This window comes from Corvus cornix, chromosome 10, assembly GCF_000738735.6.
Source record: "Corvus cornix cornix isolate S_Up_H32 chromosome 10, ASM73873v5, whole genome shotgun sequence".
Lineage (NCBI taxonomy): Eukaryota > Metazoa > Chordata > Aves > Passeriformes > Corvidae > Corvus > Corvus cornix.
Window position 1 is genome coordinate 1,522,752 of NC_046340.1, and position 19,049 is coordinate 1,541,800.

General features: G+C 38.6%; 1 long non-coding RNA gene across 1 annotated transcript in view; it reads left to right on the forward strand.

Annotated features, from left to right (window-relative positions):
* The window catches only part of LOC120410527, a 250,231-nt gene that overhangs the window by 1,252 nt on the left and 229,930 nt on the right, over positions 1-19,049 (forward strand). Inside the window, exons 2-3 of the long non-coding RNA XR_005602730.1 lie at positions 3,642-3,782; positions 5,748-5,838. This is a non-coding gene — a long non-coding RNA (uncharacterized LOC120410527). The remainder of the gene's footprint in view (positions 1-3,641; positions 3,783-5,747; positions 5,839-19,049) is intronic.

A 19,049-nucleotide genomic window follows, 5' to 3' on the forward strand; every position in this document is an offset into this window, starting at 1 on the left:
AGAGCCGTGGTGAGGGAGAGTTTTGGTTTCAGCTCAGTGTTCTGTCACCTAACGAGAGTAAGACTGACTGTAGCTCTTGTGTAAAATACTGGGTTTGTGGCTGTGGAAACTTACAGACATGGGTACCTCTGTGCACAGAACTTTGAGCAAGAATCACATTGCAAGTATCTGCACATTCTTCCTGAAAGCAAATATTTTCACCTGAGTTTTGTTGATAGATTGTTTTACCCACCTGAAATCATTCTTCCTTATTAGTGACTTAAGTACCTCACATTAAAGTAATTTTTAGTGCATGTGACTGTGATTTCTATACCTGAGACCATGAAACAATCTCTCTCTTTCATGTATATATAAATGTAAACAAGAGTAAAAACATGTAAGTAAGGGGCCTTCAATCTTTTAATTTCCTCTTTAATTCTTGACCTCTTTAATTCTTGTTGCTTTATTCTATTACTTTATTTTCTTTTTAACTCTAAACAGAAGTTCCTGCAGTCCCTCTGCTGGAGTCTGTGTGCCTGAGGAATTCCCTCTTTTGGCTTGACTTTGTGAGAAGGGAACTTCCAGCACCTCAGGAGAGCTGCAGCTGTATAGAATCAAAAGCTCTATTCAATGTATGCTAATAAGCTAGAGCTGCCTTAGGTGGTGTTTTAAGAACGTGTTAGGAACGCTGAGAGTTCTTTGCTCCTGGCTTGGTTTGGCAGGATGGGTTAGGTGACCTCTCCAGGCTGGCTGCATCATGTATGAAGGTGACTGGATGGCTTTGCCCTCTGCTTCTCCAGGTACAGATCCAGAGGTGTTCAAAGGCTGAGACTTCAGTCATCTTTTCTGCTGCTCCCAGAGAGAAAGGGAGGCAGAGGAAAGGGATCCAAATTTAGAGAAGAAACACTGAGCTACACATGTGCTGTGGAGAAATAACTGGTTCCATTTGCCATAGGAAGTTGAATTTTCACTTAGCTGAAGAAAGTGGTATTATACAAAATAATCAGAAGTAAATATGATGTTTCTATATAGAAACCATTATTCTGTATTTAAAAAATCTAACTTTTTTCTGGTTTTGCTTAGGGGTAAGAGATAGGAGGATTGTTTTGCCTTAGGCAAGAGGTGGTGTGTTTAATGGGAAGGCAGAAAATTCAAAAGGTTTTACAGTGACATCAGCCTAGAGAGAGAAAACACTCATAAGAGGCATTATGCCAGGTAAATATGTATGCTGGACTGCCTTTTATTTTAAAGGTGAAATGCTGCACTTCAGCCTCGATAACTTGAAACTTGAAGAACACCCCCTGTTTTAAGCCACTTTGTTGGGTTTTGTGCTTCTGAAGGCATTTACCATTCCACAAAAAAAGAGAGCTTCTGAGCCCCATGTTTTTATGAATCTATGAATATTTTCCTCCTGATTCTTAATGGTTGTCTCAGATCTTCACTGGGTACTTGAAGAGTATTTTTTCCATGAAGAAAAGCTACTTGTCTCTTTTTCTCTAGAATTCAAATTCAGGTGTTAACCTGGAGAAAATCATGTTCTTCAATGCATAAGATGCAGCATCTGTTCTTTGCTATTTATTTCTGGACTGTAATGTGATTTTTTCCTCTACCTTTGCTATTACTGTTCGAACAAGTTTGTGTCCGGAATGATCTCAATTTGTGAACCGTTGTTCATTTCTGTTGTTCATTCTCTGTGTGTTTCTCTAGAAGGCTTTAAGGGCATTCATTCACCCTTCTGTACTCCTGAAAAGACCTTGCTACAACACAACTTTTGCTTGTTCTTTTTTTAAAGTTCATGGTAACTGATACTCTTGCTTCCCTAGGGATATCTAAATGCTGAACACTTTTGGCAGTGCATAGGTGTTTAAAAATCTTCTTATGACTTGCTTTCTTGGTAGCTCTTGTTCTGGTTATTTCTTCAACTTCAAGGCACCCTGTTGCTCATACATCCTCACTTTATAGGAGTCATTAAGAATCTGTAATGGAGTGATTTTCCTCTTGTGCTATTTTCTTTTAGCTTTCCATATGGTACCGTTCTTGAATTTTCCTGGCGGCTATGTAGGCTGTTTTTGAAACAACATGCAGATCTGCCTGTTACATGCTGTGTGCTTTTTGCCTAACATTTTCTGCAGGTACCTGAATGCATCCTAATCCAACATTTTTAATACTCACCTGCTTTTGGTAATACCATAACTACCTTAAGGCTGTTGTAATATTATCCATGCTTCCAAATATTGTTGTATAGGTTTTTAAGCTGGAAGTAAAACCAACCAAACTTGTAACATTATAGCTGTCAGTCTTGCTTCCTTTGAACGGCAGATGCAAGTAACATATGCAATCATGTGTGCATTTAGCTGCTGAAAGCCACTGTGAACCTCTTATTATATTGTTCTGTTTGCAGTATTAAAACCCAATAAACACTGTCTTTTAATCTAAAGGTATATTTGCATTTGGTGAGGAAGAAGAGTGGAACGAGTATCCACACTTTATTTGTTTTGTTCTTTAGATGCTCAGCAGAGGCTTTGAAAGCAGGACCTCATGCTGAGTGTACCTAGCTAGGTCTTCCAAAGTGCCCTCTGGAATATCTCACTGTTTTCCTGTCTGTACAGGGAATGCATTATGAAAAGAAGTGTGCAAAATAAGACTGAATTTTTCCCCTGTGCAACATCACTGTTGGGTGTAATGGATGTGCTGTGGGGTTTAGTTTGGTTTTTTGAGTCTCTAATCATTAACTGTAAAGTACTCCTGACTCTTGCATAAGCCCTCAAGCTGACCCATTGCTAATTAACCCAATGGCATTTTCCTATGCTGAGCTCAACAGTGCAATTTCTCTCTGTGGGCTGTGGCTTGGGCAGTATGAAAGTGTTTACTGTGGGTAATTTTGAGACCACAAGTATTTTATTTGCTTTATGCATTACCAGGCATCCTGTCAGGACAGATATGAATGTGAAAAATGAAGTGAAGTAGTTATCAATATTCCATCTTACTATCATAACTCTGAGGCACCTCTTCAACTCTGCTTAGTGTGGAAATTTATTTCAAGATATTGAGGGAGTTTCTTATGTCTAATTGACTCTTAAAAAGCTGAGGATATAAGCCAGACCACAATAGTTAATAATAACAGGGACTGTATGAAAGTCTGATATTCTCCTCCACATCCTCCGCCTCCCAATCAGAGTAAAAAGTTGAAAATACAAAATCTTCTGGAAAACTGAAATAAAAAACTTTTTAAAATGCCATACACACCCCCACTTCAATTTGGCTGCCTCGCAGCAGATCTTGGTTTAACACCTGCCCATAATTTGTGTCCACAGAAAAGCCTTTGAAAGTTTCTTGCAGTAATACATAAAGAACATTAATATTTAAGGTATATGCAGTATTCTAAAAGTGGCATCTCTGGGGGGTATCTCGAGAACAAAGTGCTATCTAAGCATTCAGTTGCTAAAATGAATCACGTAAGGTTTCTAAGAGGCAGCAGTAAGTTTAAGCATGACAGGTGATATGCAAAGCTTTATGGACTTGATAGTTTCAAACCGGTGACTGAATTATTTGGGATTTGTATTACTCTAATAAATAATGAAAAACAAGTAACTGTTGACAATAAATATTTCCCCAAGAGGGTTGTGTGTGCAACAACTCAGTGCTTTGTACCTTCTCTCCAGGGAATGTGAGAGGCCTGTAGCGGTTTCTAACTGGAGTTTGTCAATGCCGAGACAGCTGAGGATTGCTGGTTCCTGTATCAACACATTGGTGAGGAACGTGGATTTTCTCTGCTCTTCAAACTGATCTGCAGCATGCTGCAGGTACATGTTAAAGTGAAATTTGCTTGACTCCTCATATAGTACTGAGAATCTCTAAGGGTTATTTTGAGATGTGAACTGTGTGTTCTGATCTTGCAGACAATGCTGATAACGATGTATGCTTGTCAGAGACATTCTCTGCACCCTGCACATGGCATATGAGAATTGAATGTGATGCTGGCTATGGTTAATTATGTTCTGCAACAAATACACTGAAAGTGCACTCTGGCTATCCAGTCATATACCTTATGGCAAGATAAAGGGTGAAATTTGAGCCTAAGTAAGCAAATAGTTTTGCCAGTGACTTGGTTGCTGGGAAGAGTGCAGGTTTTCTTTAATTTGTGTGTATTTCTTTGAGATTCTGTTGTGATTGCCTAGTTCATGTCCCACCCATCCATTAGTTTCCCTTTTCCCCTATCCATCTCCCTCAACTCCTGAATTCCCTACCTCAGTTTAAACAAATGCTGAAGCCCCTTATACATATTTGGGAAATTCTGGACAGCATAGAGAAGAGACTTTAATAAGGCCCCCACTGATGGAAAAACTGTGGTGAAAGTCTGGCATAGGAGAGAAATGGATGTCAGTACCTTCAGTTAGTGAAAGTGATGCTGTTAAAGACAAGGTTGATGTCACAAGGGCTGTGGCAGGGCAGTAAGAAGGGGACTGAGGAGGTGGCAGCCATGGACAGGCTTTATTCAGTGTGCTGCTCATGTAACACCTCATCTCACAGAAGGGGCTCCTCTCATGTTACCAGCCTAAAGCACAGAGCAGCTGTTTTTTTGACCTCAGGTTTTTTTGTCTAAATTAGAATGGCTGAATTTGGGTTATCTGCTTTTGCCTGAAAAGCAGAGGGCAATGTTAATTTTGTAGTCGTTGAAGGAGGGATAAAAAAGCTGGCTGTTCATTGGGTACAATACAGGGAGAAGCCAGAACTGAGCACTAATTACTCTCGAGTGTAAGTGCTGAGCACCTCTGACAGGTAGCAACGTCTCCATGTGTTGTGAGGGTGTGCACAGGAATAAATGAGTTAAATGGTGGTGATATTTGCCAGCAGCGTGATATGGAAATGCTGCCCACTGCATCACACAGATCTGCTACCATCTGTTCACAAAGGTTTGCTACATTAAGAGAAGCAGAAAATTATATCATTTTGTTTATGTTAGAACTTGTGGAAAAACTTGCTTTTGTTTTTTCTCTGGACGTTTATTATCTCTGAATTCGGATCAGGTGTCTTTATTCACAATACTTTGAAATTCCATGGATATTGCAAATTTTGGTAGAGGAGCCTCAGCTAAGGAAATAATACTTTTTTTCTATATCTCAACAACATTGGGTTTTTTTTCCTCAATTCCAGCAAATCCATAATTGCAGTAATTAAGGCAGCAGGACAAGCAGGCCGTTATGTGGATCACAGAGTATTTTTTATATCTTACTGATGTAGTAACTGCAAGGGATCATTTCAGAATGACCTTGTAGTCATCGTTATCAGTCTATATTTTGATCTTTGGTGTTAAGCAGATCAAGTGGAGTAATTACAATTGCTGCCACGTTTGTTTCTGCTGGGTGTTTGGCATTATTCTTGGGCAAATAACCTATTTAAAACATTTTTATTTTGAGTACTGGCTGTGCAACCCAAGTGAGTCTGTGGGGTGGACTGTTTGTAGAGGCTCTCAGGCTACAAGCCTTTAGTGTCAGATACTCTATTGCAAGGAGGTTTTGGGCACCAGCCATGCTGGGCTACTGAGCTGTGCTAAAAGATCTCATGCACAGCATATGATCTCTGTAGGAATTATATCCTGGTACTCAAATGCTCTCTGAATTTCTCTAACTCTTCTTTGTGCCTCATTAATTTGTTTTGGAGTCATCAGCTTTCGCTTTGCTAGAGTCTGTCAGTGTTTTGCTGGTGATGAGAAGAATAGTTGCTACCTCTTACCTTCTGCCTCTTCTTTCTGGGGATCCGTGGAGCAGGAGACATCCAGGATGAACTTCTGTCTGTTCCAGCAGTTTTTACCAGTAGCACCAGAGTACAACTCGACTGTTGCTGAAAGCAGTGGATAAGGTAAATCTTGAATTTGGCCTGCTTTGTGTATCAGAGTGTCAAAGTAATGCTCACAGGCTCAAAAGCAGCGAAGTGGTTTCTGTTTGGTTCTTGTACTGGGCCCAGTTCCAGCACAAAGATTAGGTATTTCCATTATGTCTTGGTCCTAAATAAATGAATACAATGTTGAAAAGGAGAGATGCTTAGGAGAGTTGGGTCAGCATTTCAAATGATTAGATTGTTTGGTCTTGCCATCCCCAAGAAATGCAGTAGATATAAATCATCTACTTTGCCGTCCATTTATTATGGTTTATACAGCTTAATTTGATGCTTGGGTGCTTCGACCTCTAACACCAGTGTAAATTCTCTGACTGTGCAGTTGTACTAATGTGAAGAACCCAGATAAATTTATAGAGCTGGTTGTTGAGTAGAATCTCTGTTCTGAAGAAAAATGAAGCATTTTATTGAAAAATAAACCAGAACAACTATTGAAAAGGAATTTAAAAACTCAAAGAAATGTGAAATAACCATTATTTTTATCATTTTGAGTACTAGACACTGAACTGTCTGAAATGTAGTTTCTCCCCACCCCCCATGGGGGGTAACTTGGGAAACCTGGGAGCTGATGCTGGAAAAGCCCAGGAATCCTTTCCCCTTCCAACTGCAGAGACTGAAAACAACTCTAATACTTTTTTAATTCATAAAATATGTTTATGGGTTTATGTATTTTGCATTATAGAGCCCAAAGGCCTAAGGAAATTATCCTGCTATCTGCATTTTTGTTCAGCCATTTTACAGTCATGTTCACCTGGCACTACAATTTGTAATTTTTTTTTTTGGTGGTAAAAGACATATATCCAATATATGTGTAATTTTCCAATGCATTTATAAAACCATATCTACAATATGAGTCCATTTTTAAACTCTAGTCTCTTGACTGCTCCAACTCCCAAGTAACAGAGTGGCTGAATGTTGCTGGCTTTTTCTCTTCTTTCCAGCTGAGTGAAACTGAGCAGATGGGAGTGGGAGAAAAAATGATGAGCCAGTGCAGACAGTGTGAATAATTTGCTGGGTTTTGGTGTGTTTGATTGCTTTTTTTTTTTTTTTTTTTTTTTTTAATTTGCAAGGACAGTGCATTTACTGCAGAAAAGGCAGCAAAAATATGCAGGTGTGGTTGGAGTGTTGTTTGTCCGTGCCTCAGAAATTTCTTCAGTTACTACCTGGATGTAGAGGGAAGGGAAATAGTCTTTGCTGCTGTATTTAGTAAGGGTTGTATCCATGGGCTAATACAACCACCAGTGTTTCAGAACTCTGCCAGATGGCGTTAGCTGTGAGTAAGTTCTGTGATTCATTTGGTAAAATATTTGTCATGGCAACTGAGGAGCCTCTGACTCATTGGTCCAGTCAGTGGTAGAAACCACCACTGGTGACACCAGATGTGAGGCTGGACATAAGAAATGTCTCATGATGCTGCTTTTCAGGCTGGTTCCTTTGCCCAGTGAGATGTAATTTAAGTTCTTTTCATTTGTGTTTCCATCTCGGGGTTCAGCAGACCTTACATTTTCTATTTCAAAAACCTAACATGTCTCCTAAAAAATATCAAAGCATTCACTAAATTTTTCTTATGATTACAGTAACTGATCAAAGGATAATTTCACTTTCATTAAATCCTCTCCTCCCCATTTTTGAACAAGCAGTAGGAAGATTAGCCCAGGAATGGAATGTCTGGTAGAATCAAAAAGAAGGAGTGTGGGCTGGAAAAATCCTGGATTCTTTTCCTCTGCTAACTCTTTGGGGACAAGATGTGCAAGGTGGTATTCTGACAATCTGTGCTAGCCAAAAAAACCTACAAACCAGCCCCTTTGTATGCTTATTTCTCAGTTATTCTGTTCTCAAACATTTGTTCTTCAGTTTCTAGTTTAGTGTCCCAAAACTCTTACCTGTTCCTCCTTGCTAGTAATTAGTAAGTAAAAATCTTGCAAAATAGATCAGAATAATTTCCCAAGGAATACTCTGGTAGCTGCCTTGGGAAGATGAATAAGCATCTTCAGAGGCAGCATCACATAATGTGTTATGTTTCAGGAAGGACATATACTGACAGGATGGATGTCTAGAGAGACACAACAGAAGCCTTTTAGACATTTTATAAGCTTTTATAAGTTAAAGGAAATATCTAGGGAGATAGATGGCTGCAAGCCCATTTCCCTCCCACCCGTAAAACTGAAAGAGTACAAAACCCATAGAATATACAACTTAAATAGTCTGAATCACCTGTTTAGGAATAGGGCTTCCTATGTCAAGAACTGATTATTCTTAAGAGGGAGACAAGATCCTCAAGTTTCTCTGTTAGTGCCAGTCAAGCTTTTAGCTCTCTTTCTTTCCAGAAGTATGTGGTTTTTGCTCTTTTGGAATGGACTGATGCCAGAGAACCTTCAGTTACGAAGTCTTTTTTTTGATCCCAGAATATCTTTCTTCATACTCTAATGAAGAAAAATGTATTTAGAAAGAACCTGGACAAAAGAGATACTTAGGACTTTAGTTGATGTGCAGCGGTACCGCTTTGTTGTATTTGATTGACCTCTGTCTGCTTACATAATTTTGGGATCGTTCCCCGTCTCACAGAAATGTCATTCAGATACATATCTGTATTTTCTTTATACATACATCTGTATCTCTTCCTTTTTGATAGAAACATAGCCAACATATTTTAACAAGTAATGAAAAATATAAGTATGGATGAAATTGCAGGATAACTTTGCTAGCTTATCTGTGCTGTGTTTCAAGCAGACTGCTTCTGTTTGTGTCATCTTGCAAGGTTTCTTGCAGTGAGTGACACCTGTGGATGTTCCAGTGCCATGGCACTGTGGCAGGGCAAGCAGTAACACACATAAATGGTTGATGTACACATACTTTACATTCGTGTTGCTCTGACCCTATTGTGCTGAATGTTAGCCATCTGCTGTTAAAATTAAATCCCAGAATCGAAGAGGAACAGGAAAGAAACATTCTGTCTTCTGTCAGAAGCATGCAGCTTTCATGTGGATGTGATTGCTTTGGAATGATGTATGAAAGAAATGGAGCTGCTGGCGATGGCATGAAACTACACTGAGGTGTATTGTTGTGAGTGTAACTTTTTTTTATTCCTTACACTTAATGGCTTCTAGAATGATTGTGAAAAAGACGTAAAAAATTTATTCCTTTTAAATAATAATCAATTTTCAGGAGTCGAGGGAATGGGTGATGCTCTACTTTTTACAGACTGAAAAGATCAAAGAGAATAAAAATCGGAATTACTCATGAGAAAAGAAAGTGCTTAAACTGCAACGATAAACTTGATCTCAGTAGTTTTATATTTGAAGTGATGTTTTCACGGCTGATCCTTCCAATACAGAATCAAAGGAACTATTTAGTATTGCACTTGGAAAACTGAATGTTAAATACAGTTCTACTCTGGCAGAAACTATATCCTATTTTATAGTGAAAACACTTCAAAACGCTCTAAAAAGGTTGATATTTGTCCTGAGTGATTTATCATTTATTAAGTGGTTAGGAAGCTGACAACCTGACACTCGACAAAGCCCTTTTCCTAAACCTGATGAAAGGAAATAGTTTTAATTAATTTGCTTTATTCAGGCTAAAATAGAGCATTGCTAATGGAAAGTTAATTTACTGGCAGCAAAAAAAGAGAACTGGTTTCTAGAACCTCGCCTCTAAACCTCGCTTACAGATCAACCCCACAGACATGCAAAGCACAATGAATAGGTCTTGTCAGTGCTGGATTTTAGTATCAGTTGATAAAAAAAGATAACAAAGGATCTGTTGATTTTTACCCTGGGAGCACATTGGCTTTGTTGTTCTATTTGACACCAATTAATTAGGTTGTTCTGTTCTCAGAATGACTGCACAGAAACAGTCACTTTCATGTATTGTTGTTCCATGGCAGGATTTTGTTGCTCGCTAAATCGAATCCTATTCAGTCAGAGCTGAGGCACAGATAGTATTGATTCTCAGGAAAACACAGACCTCCTGAGAGTCTGTACTCCCACTTAGTCATCTGTTTAAATTTAATGCTGGTCCTAAATATGTGGGTGTTTTATGAAGGCTCGGGGATTGCCAAAGAATGCGGCAATAATTCCACCAGAAAGTACGTGGGAAATGCAGTAACTCGCTGCCTTTTTAATAGAGCATTAGTGACACCCAGTGGTTATATCCAGTTATGGACTAATAGACATTAAGAAGTTTATTCTAAACTTACAAAATTCATAAAAACTGGAGGTCAGAGAACTCCATAAAAAACTGTTTGGGGACTGTGGAATATATGTGGTCGTCATGTGTAAAGTGGTGATACCAGTGTTTCCCCAGATTTGAGAATAAATATATTAAAGCCTAGAGACAGGGTTTTTAATGGGAGCCAGGCCAGTGCAGTGTGCACATGCTTGATTTGGTGGACCTAAACTGTGCCTTCTCTCTCACTGAGAAAAGAAATCTTTTACTAATGGGGGATAAGGAGTGGCTTTGTGGAAGAGAGTATGTTTTCATTGGTTTCCTTCAGGATAAAAGCCTACTATTCTTAGGGAAGACTTGCCTAGCGGTGTGCTAGTCCCTTTTTAGGAGGTGCTAAGGGTAATCTTGGAGACCATGGCTGCATTTTTCAGCATCTGTTTCACAAGAGATGATGTTGTTAAGAAGAGGGTGATTTTCAGTCTTGGAATCAGCAGCAAAATGCGCTGACCACAAACCAGAAAGCTCCTCAGATCTCAGAGTTTGTCTCTCGAGCATTTAGTATCTATAGCCCTTAGTGTCTGTTTCTGTATAATATTGATCAGTTTAGAAAAGGTAATATTTCCATTCAGGCTACTACTCTGCTTTATGGTTGCAGAGGAGAATCCATGAAATTGAAATGAGACCAGCTGGGGATTGATTTTTCTTATATCTGTCTTGCTTTATCAAGACTTGAGCTGAAATATTCAAATATCGTGTTTTTTTCAGATTCATACCTTTAAGTACAGAATATATTTATCATATCTCCCAGAGAAATGAATAATACCACATGGAGCTATTTAATCATGAGCATGGAGATTGCTCTGCAGATTGCACTGCTCTGACAGTGCCAGTCAACATGGAGTAAGAAAAATAATGCTGGGAAACAAGGTGTCAGATTCATAGTTACTTACAAAGCAGTAAACATAGCCTGTACTTTCCAAACAACACAACCTGAGATATGAATAGAGAGAAGCAACACCATCTGTTCTTATTAACTAAATTTAGAAATACAAACTTAAAGTTTTAACTTATAGTTATTTCTTATGTCTGATACATCTCACATATTATCAGTGCTGGGATCCAGTCTCGTCAGGGAGACTGGAATTAAGAATATTCTGAAGGTGACTGAGTTATTTAATCTGCTTTTGCTTTGAAAGAGCACATCTTCAGTTAGGCTATGAAACTTGGTAGACAGTCGCAGTCAGTCAGCTCCAAACCTCTAAAACCTCGAAATCTTAAGCCTATTCTGTGTTTTAGCAGTTCTCGGTATAGTTGCACAATGTGTTTTGTTTTGCTGTCATGTAAAATCAAGCTAGTATCAGCTGCAGTTGTGAAGGTGTGATGTGTCTGTGTGTTCCAGCCTGGCAGCAATAACAGAGGTGTGATGGAGAGTCTTTCTTCCACACAGACATGGCCTTAGGCTATCAGCCTGTAGCTTACAAATGTGACAACTCCTATGCACAGCAGGAATTTCAGTGAAAAAGATGGTGCTATGTGGGAGACGACTTAAAGACAAGAGATAAGGGAATGAGAGATCAAGTGCAACAACCTGGCTGTGCACCTCAGCAAATGAAGCAACGATGCTTTGTGGTGACAGCTACGGGACTTTGTTGCTCAGTGTGACATTTCTCAGTGTTAAAAAGACAGTCAGTGCTGTGGTTGTGTACAAATTTCATCTGATTGCCAGATCTTTCAAGGGAGATCTTTCTAAATGAATTATCTGCCTGCTGTTGATCACTGGACATCACCAGAAGAGCGTATGGATGTGTGGAGGACACCGGTTTTGTGGGATTAAATGTTTCTGCCTTATCCAATGGCTGAGTACAGGTTTGGGCTGAGAGAATTCAGCTGCAAGGCAGAGCTTGGACAGTGTAGTGGTTTGCTAACCTGTGACAGACAAGAACACAGGTCTCAGTTCAGGCAGCACAGACTTATTGCTGTTAATGAAATAACACGTTTACTCTGACTGATTGTGTATGCATTTTCTAAGTTTAAATTGGATTTTAATGCCTCTAAATAAGAACCTTTCTCTTCTCAAATCATGACTGGTAAGAAAAATTTAAATAAACTGACAATGGAACTTCTGCTTTCGCATGAAAAACCTTCAGCTGAGGAGATGTATTTAAAATTCTTGGCTAGTTTTAGCTATTTGGAAGAATGGAATGTGGGTAAAAGACTTTTGGCAACTGAATCTGCACTCACAGAAGCCAATGGTAAGAAATACAGGAACATGAGTGTGAAGAGGAACAACTGTGAGGAGGAGCAGGCATCTTCAACAGCACCTCTGCAGCAACCACTTTCTGTTTCAAATAGAAGCACATCTGAGTGATGTGGCCTGAATAACTTTTTATGAGGAGCTTGTGGGTTATTTCAAGAATTTTTTAGACTCTACCAATATTTTAAGTCTTAACTAATGAGCACTCAGGACATCATTTTTAAGTGTTACTTTTTTTGGAGGCCAAATCAGACATAGACACCAGCCAGGAGAGATGATGAAGTTGGTACCAAGGATCCAATTTTCAAGCAGTGGTATCTTTCTGTAGAGAAGTGTTTACAGGTTCTTGGCACTAGCAGGCAGATAAAGAAAATGGCTGAGGCAGAGAGGTGGGTTGTTTATTTTGGGCAGACTTCATTTTTGGATATAGAGAATGCCTGAACAATTTCAGCCCCGTGCTTAAAAAAACAATGCATATAAGAAATGTTGTATGTAAATCAAATGGGTGGAGTTGCTCTGCTGGGTTGGAACCAATACAACAGAGTCTTTTCAATTTTAATTCTAAACAGCTGCTTGGTTGGTCTTGCATAGGGCATTTCTGTTTGTTTTTTCTACCTTTGGGTACACCAGATTCCAATCCTTATTGTAGGAAAAAGAAACACACACATGCACAGAATGTGGATTGGTTGCCTTAATTTAAAACTATTTTTCTTATTATCATTCTGAACGCAGAATAATAAATCTTACTGCCAAGGGGCAAGGTAGATAACAATTACACCATATTAAAGGGAAAAGAATGAAAAGCACATGATTCTTGATCAATCTTTAGGCTCACATATATTCATTCAAATATTCGTTCATTATTCACAATTAATAGTTGCTCAATAATATTTAATGTGAACAATTCAGGAAAAGAATGGTTTAAACTTAGCAAATTATTTATTTATTATAAATAATAGTATCCCTAATTTCTGATGTATAGAAACTGTTTCCATACATCACAGTCACTGCTAGAGACTTCTGAAGTATTTATTTACATTTAATACGTATTTCTCAAAGTGAATCAGCATGCTAAGTTACAAAATTACAGGTTTATATATTTTAAAAAGAAATATTAGCATTTATAAGGCACAGCAGTAATTTCAAACTAAATATGCTGTAATTCAATTAAAAATAAAAATCAACCTCAGGATTTAGATGTGAAGTAGTCCTTAAAAAAAAAGAATTCCAAAGCTGTTCATGCATACACAATCTCCTACTGGAGCTAATAATTATGCAATAAGCCCTACTGCTTGTTCTGAATATATTCTGTGCCCATTATGAAAAGAAAATATATGAGATTTAGACAGGTGCATAGTCACAGATTTACCCAGCGTGAGAGTAGGAGCTGAGTGCACAGGTACTTTTATGGAGAAAAATATTTCCAGATTTGAAAATGTAACATAGCAAAATGATGGGACTTGAAATTAAGGGAACCTTTATAGATATTCTGCTATTAAATAACAGAGATTCAGCAAATATTTTTTCTTATTTGTATTGCATTTTAAAATATTTACTGAAACTCTTGAAAAGTACTTATGGATAGGACAAAATCCATTAATGTGATGTATTTTTGTGGCACATTCTAACACATCTTACAATGACATTAGGAAAAAGCTTAGCAGTTTTATATTGGACCTTGATCCAAAGATTACTTAAATACAAAATATTGATTAGTCATTTGATAGGACTCTCTTTTATACTTTAATTTCTGGCATCACCCCAGAAATTTTTAAAAGCTCTAAAAACGTTTCACAAAAGCTGTAACTGAAATGCACATTTGAATTACTACTTCTTTGAATGGCAGGGCAGCCACTATAACATTCCCTTGAGAAGAATGATACTTGCAATAGAGTGCTTATATAGGCTTGCTAAATGGATTAAACTTCTAATAACTGATGGCTATTTTATGTCCTCCAAAAAATAATCCTTGGAAAAAAGAGCCTAAGTTAAAAGTGACCATCCCTTTTTAATTTGGAAGTCACCTGGCCATGCTTTAAGGTAAAACCCTTTAAGAAAGGGTTGTCTACAGGAAATGTTCAGATTACTTGGGTGGGCATCTGTGCTATTTATGCAATCTGCAAAAGATTGGTTTGAAGGAAAATTGATTTTATTTTTTAAAATGATAAAACTTGGATGCAATCGATGGGAACAAGCTGAGGAATGACAAAGAAATTAAAATCATCAGTGTTGTTCATTTGAAGGAGTAGCTTGTTGGGTTTTGGTTTTTTTCTTGTGGAAATTGTTAGGTCAGTGTAGCTGGCACATGGTGACTCATTGGGAAATGTAGGCAATGCCTAGACCAGTCCTGTCTCCCAGGTACTGTTTTAAGTACCCTTTTTGTTCTTAGGTTTATTCACATTTTGGTCAAAGGCATGTGGCAGTTTAATGCAGGCTGTCAAAGCACCTACATTGTTTAATGAGTTTTGATTCCTGGTCTAATACCTTACTTGAACAAATCTGAGGTGCTGTGGAAAAAGGGAGACTGCCCTGAGGAGCAGCCATGGAAACTTCTTTTGTGATCACATTTTAAAGTGGCAGAAAATACTGCATTCTCTAATATTCTTTAAATTAATTCTGAAAAATTCGAACTCCCAAATTTCTGCATTTCAGAGCTGGGACTTGCTCTGAAACAGCTCTGCAGAAATATCCTGTGCTCAGAGGTTTCTGTTTTTAACGTTGTGCAGCTGTGTGTGGAACTTGCAGGGTAATTTGTTTCCTATTCCTCTCTGGTTTGGTTCACTTTGCATATTTCTGTTGATGTTATCTCAGTTCTCGTATCTCCTTCATTAATTTTTAAGTTCCTCTACCTATTGCTTCTGAGTTGAATGTATCTGTGAACACTTTTCCATTTGTTGTTGTTTCTTGTTTCCAGTCTATCACGCATATAAAATTCATCAGTTTGAAACTCGTACTTAAGAGCTGTTGCCTGGACCACAAAAGTACGAATTGCAAAGATGCCAACGTTCTTGGATGTTCTCAGGGACTTCTACAGCATTGCCTGTGCTTGTTGTGGTGGAGCTTGCTTGCCAGTCTACAGAACTGCTTACTTTGTGTGCCTTGTGAGGATCTTCTGCTTGCAAGAGAAAATCAGTGATTCAGACAGGTTTAAAATGTAATTTTGTAGTGTTTAATGGTTATTGCTAGACTACAAGCTTTTTCTTTTTAAGGCCTCTGGAGCAGAGATGAGGTGTTTTACCTTAGCAGGCTTCAGTTGAACAGGGTTTCTACACTGAATGCTGGTTGTCATTCCTCATGGTCCGTGCAATAGGAAACCGTCAGCACGGGCTGGCACACTGACCCCAGTTAGTCCATCCTGTCAGGCTCTTCGTTGCTTGTTGCCATGGTCTGTGGCAGCTGGACCCATCCCTGGTCAGGGGCAGCCATGGAGTGCCAGTCCCAGTGGGCAGCACTGACAAAGCCCAGCAGGGGGGACACGGGCTGGGCTGTGCTGAAGAGCACAGCACCTCGTACATGCTGGGTGCTTCATAGACTGACCAATGCTTGGGGACACAAAGGGGTTTGGCCTCCCAAAGTATGATAGTTTTGTCTTATAAATGTTTTTCATGTTTATCCCCACACCAGAGACTTGAGATTGTCACAAGATTTGTGTTGATCCAGATGGAATTTGTGTCTGGCTAGCTTTTTTTTTTCTTTTCTTTTCTTTTTTTTTCTTTTCTTTTTATGAAAAAGCAGAAAATATTTGAAAATGTTTGTCTCTTAGGGCCAAAGTCCTCCTGTCCTTTAAACCTCTCAGCAACAGACCTGGTAGAAGGTGGGCTTTATCTCAGCCAGCTGCCTACCAGTGACCCATGGCTGCTAATAAAGGATTTAAAGGACTGGAGAGCTGGAATGATAATAATTTTTTGTCTCTTAGTGTTTTTTTTTTTTTTCCCACAAGAGACATAACACAGGAGGGTGTCTGAATTGGGCCTCACTAATTGAAAGCAATTCTCAGCATTTCATGGGGGACTACTCTTCCATTTAATAAGATCTTATCTTTTTGACTTGCAAGTAGGCTACTCTTTTGTGAAGCTCATTGCAGTTTGTTCTTTTCAGAAAATGGGTTCAGTCATGATGCCATTTAGATAACTAAGTTGAAGACTGTCATCCTAAACTGTGTTATGTAGCTATTAAACAAAAGAAATGCACATTTAAGGAATTGCTTTTGGACGTGTTGTTTTTTCCTTCTCTGGTTGCTCTCCTGATGAGTCAAGTAGAATTTTGTAATTGTTTTTTGGAAGCATTGGAATGGTTTGAAATCTGGATGCCTATCCAACCCAAATTCATCACTATCTGGATTTTGGCAGCGGATACTTCCAGCAGCATAGATGTGTCTTAAAAAATTAATGTATGCATATGCATTCCTCTGCTACAAGGTTTGCTTGCACATGCTTACCCAGAACCTCTGTACTTTAATAAGTTAGGGAAGCCTCTTTGCATTGTTAAATAGTGGCATGAGTTATGCTAGTTGTGAAATATTTCCACAGAGCAACTAATTCCACCCGTCCATCTTAGTAAACAGTTTTCTCCAAATTAATTTTGTTACTTCCTGCACTTATTACTTGTTCCAAACATTAGCTGGTAGCTAAGCACTAGTGTCAGCATCTCTAGAAGCTAGAGTTGTGAGTTCATCTAGTGTGTGTCTATGTGTGGATGTTCTTAGAAAGTAACTGCATACCAACTCATTTTGGGTTTATAGAATTTTGCTCAAATAATTCCTTCCCTTCTTTCTGAAAAAAATCTGTCTGGAAGGAGAAAATGTAACCGTGAAAATTCAAGCATGATAATTTTTAAAGTTGTCATCAAGTAAGAGTTTGAGTAGTAACAGTTACAATGCCTTGACTTCAGACTGCAAGTCATTCACAAAAATGAAGCACTTACCCAAATAAATAAATTATCGAGGCAATGCAGCATTCATTATAAAAACACTGGGCTGTGTTTAGATTAAAGTCTTTACCTCTCCCAGCAGGAGGAGTCAGAGAAGTATGTTATAATAGTACTTCATCTTTATACAGTCTTGGATTGTGTAGTAGGATGGGTTTTCCAGCAGAGGGAGAAGTATACTGTATTATTGGGAACGGAGCTATAATTTTGCAACCTCTAGTTCGATGAAAATTCCTAATACTTTGCTTAGGAGACATACCTATTTGTTCTGACTGCTGTTATTTTGAAATGTCAATATATCTTTCTGCCAAATTTGTTATCAGTAATTTTTATATATCATAGTTTTGGTATTTTAAAAAACATAATCAAATATCTAAGTGCCTGTTTTATAAGTGTTTTTTCCACATCCATAATAGTCTGGTCTAATGAGTTGTACTTCTCACTGATTGCAGTGATAGCTGTTTCTTAATTCTTAATTAAACTATGTTAAAATATGCATTAAGGGACATATGTGTGATAGCATTGTTTGCCTAGTCATTATCAGAGTAATCTATGGATAACAGCTGTAAAAAACCCAAACCACCAAAACCCAGAGCTGTGTTAGAACAGTGTGTTATTGGAAGAGAAATGGGGATGAAGAGTGCAGCATGTTCCAGACGAAGAGCAAGGCCCTGGATGTGCCCGACTTGGTGCATTGTTTTGTCATCACTCTTCTTCCTTTAGTGGCCTCAGATGGGTTCTTTTCTGTGCTCCTGGCTCAGTGAAGCACTTTAGCCATGTGCTGTTACTGGTGGTTGGTGATTTGTTGGCAGTGTGAGGTTTAAAGGATGTGTTGTAGTCTGTGGAGCAACCGCGTGAAGCATTTTAGGTGCTATTTTATGAGAAAGAGTAGTGTCATCCCCAGGACTTCTCAGCAATAGAACATTCTGTTGCAGAACATGATAAATTTTGATCACTGCTGTCTCAGCAGTTTCAGCTTTGTTTTAAGAGACTGTCAGAGAGAGAGGGGGTGATGGAGGCCGCTTTTACTCTCTGTAACAAAATTAACCAATATGGAAATAGTTATTCCGCAATAACTCCATCCTCTGTCCTCCTTGTGGAAGTGGCCGTGTTCAGCAGTGAAACTAATGCACTGGGAATATTACTGGATAACTTGTCCTTGGAGAGCAATTCATGTAACACTGTCAAATTACACAATGTCAGTGCAAGGTATTGAAGAACACATTACAATGACAAATTAGGAGTGCAAGGTCCTTTGAATAATGTAGTTCCTGTGAAGGTGGAAACTCATTTCAGAGTAGCTCTTGGGACTCACAGGCTCACTGGGATTTATGAATATGGCCGATGTTTTGCTTTTTGAGTCTGGGGGGTACTGTAGCTCTCTAGTAAGGCTCTTGTTTATGTAAGGTGAACTTGCTTGTTCATACAAAATGGCAATATATCCCACTGCTTCCCTTCTACCAGGAATTTGCATATAACAACTGTTTAGATAATTCCAAAACCTTTCAGGGACATAGCCTGCTTTGGCTGATACTGAGTGTAGTAGGACTGAGCAGGTAGGTATTGGATGTCTGTTAGAGGACACGGAAAGCTTTCCTAAAATCATATTGAGGGCTGGGATCGAGCAAAATAAGATAAAAATCTGGATACGTAAAAGGATTTAGGAGTCCAGTCCTAAACTGTGGTCCTTAAAAAAAAAAAAAAAAAATCTCATTTCCTTCCCAAGCTCGGAACAGTCTGCTTGAAACCCAGACAAATACAATTTTTCTCAGTAATGTTTCTCAGGCATCCTTGGTCATGTTTGTAGTTCAGTGTTCTTGATAAAGCA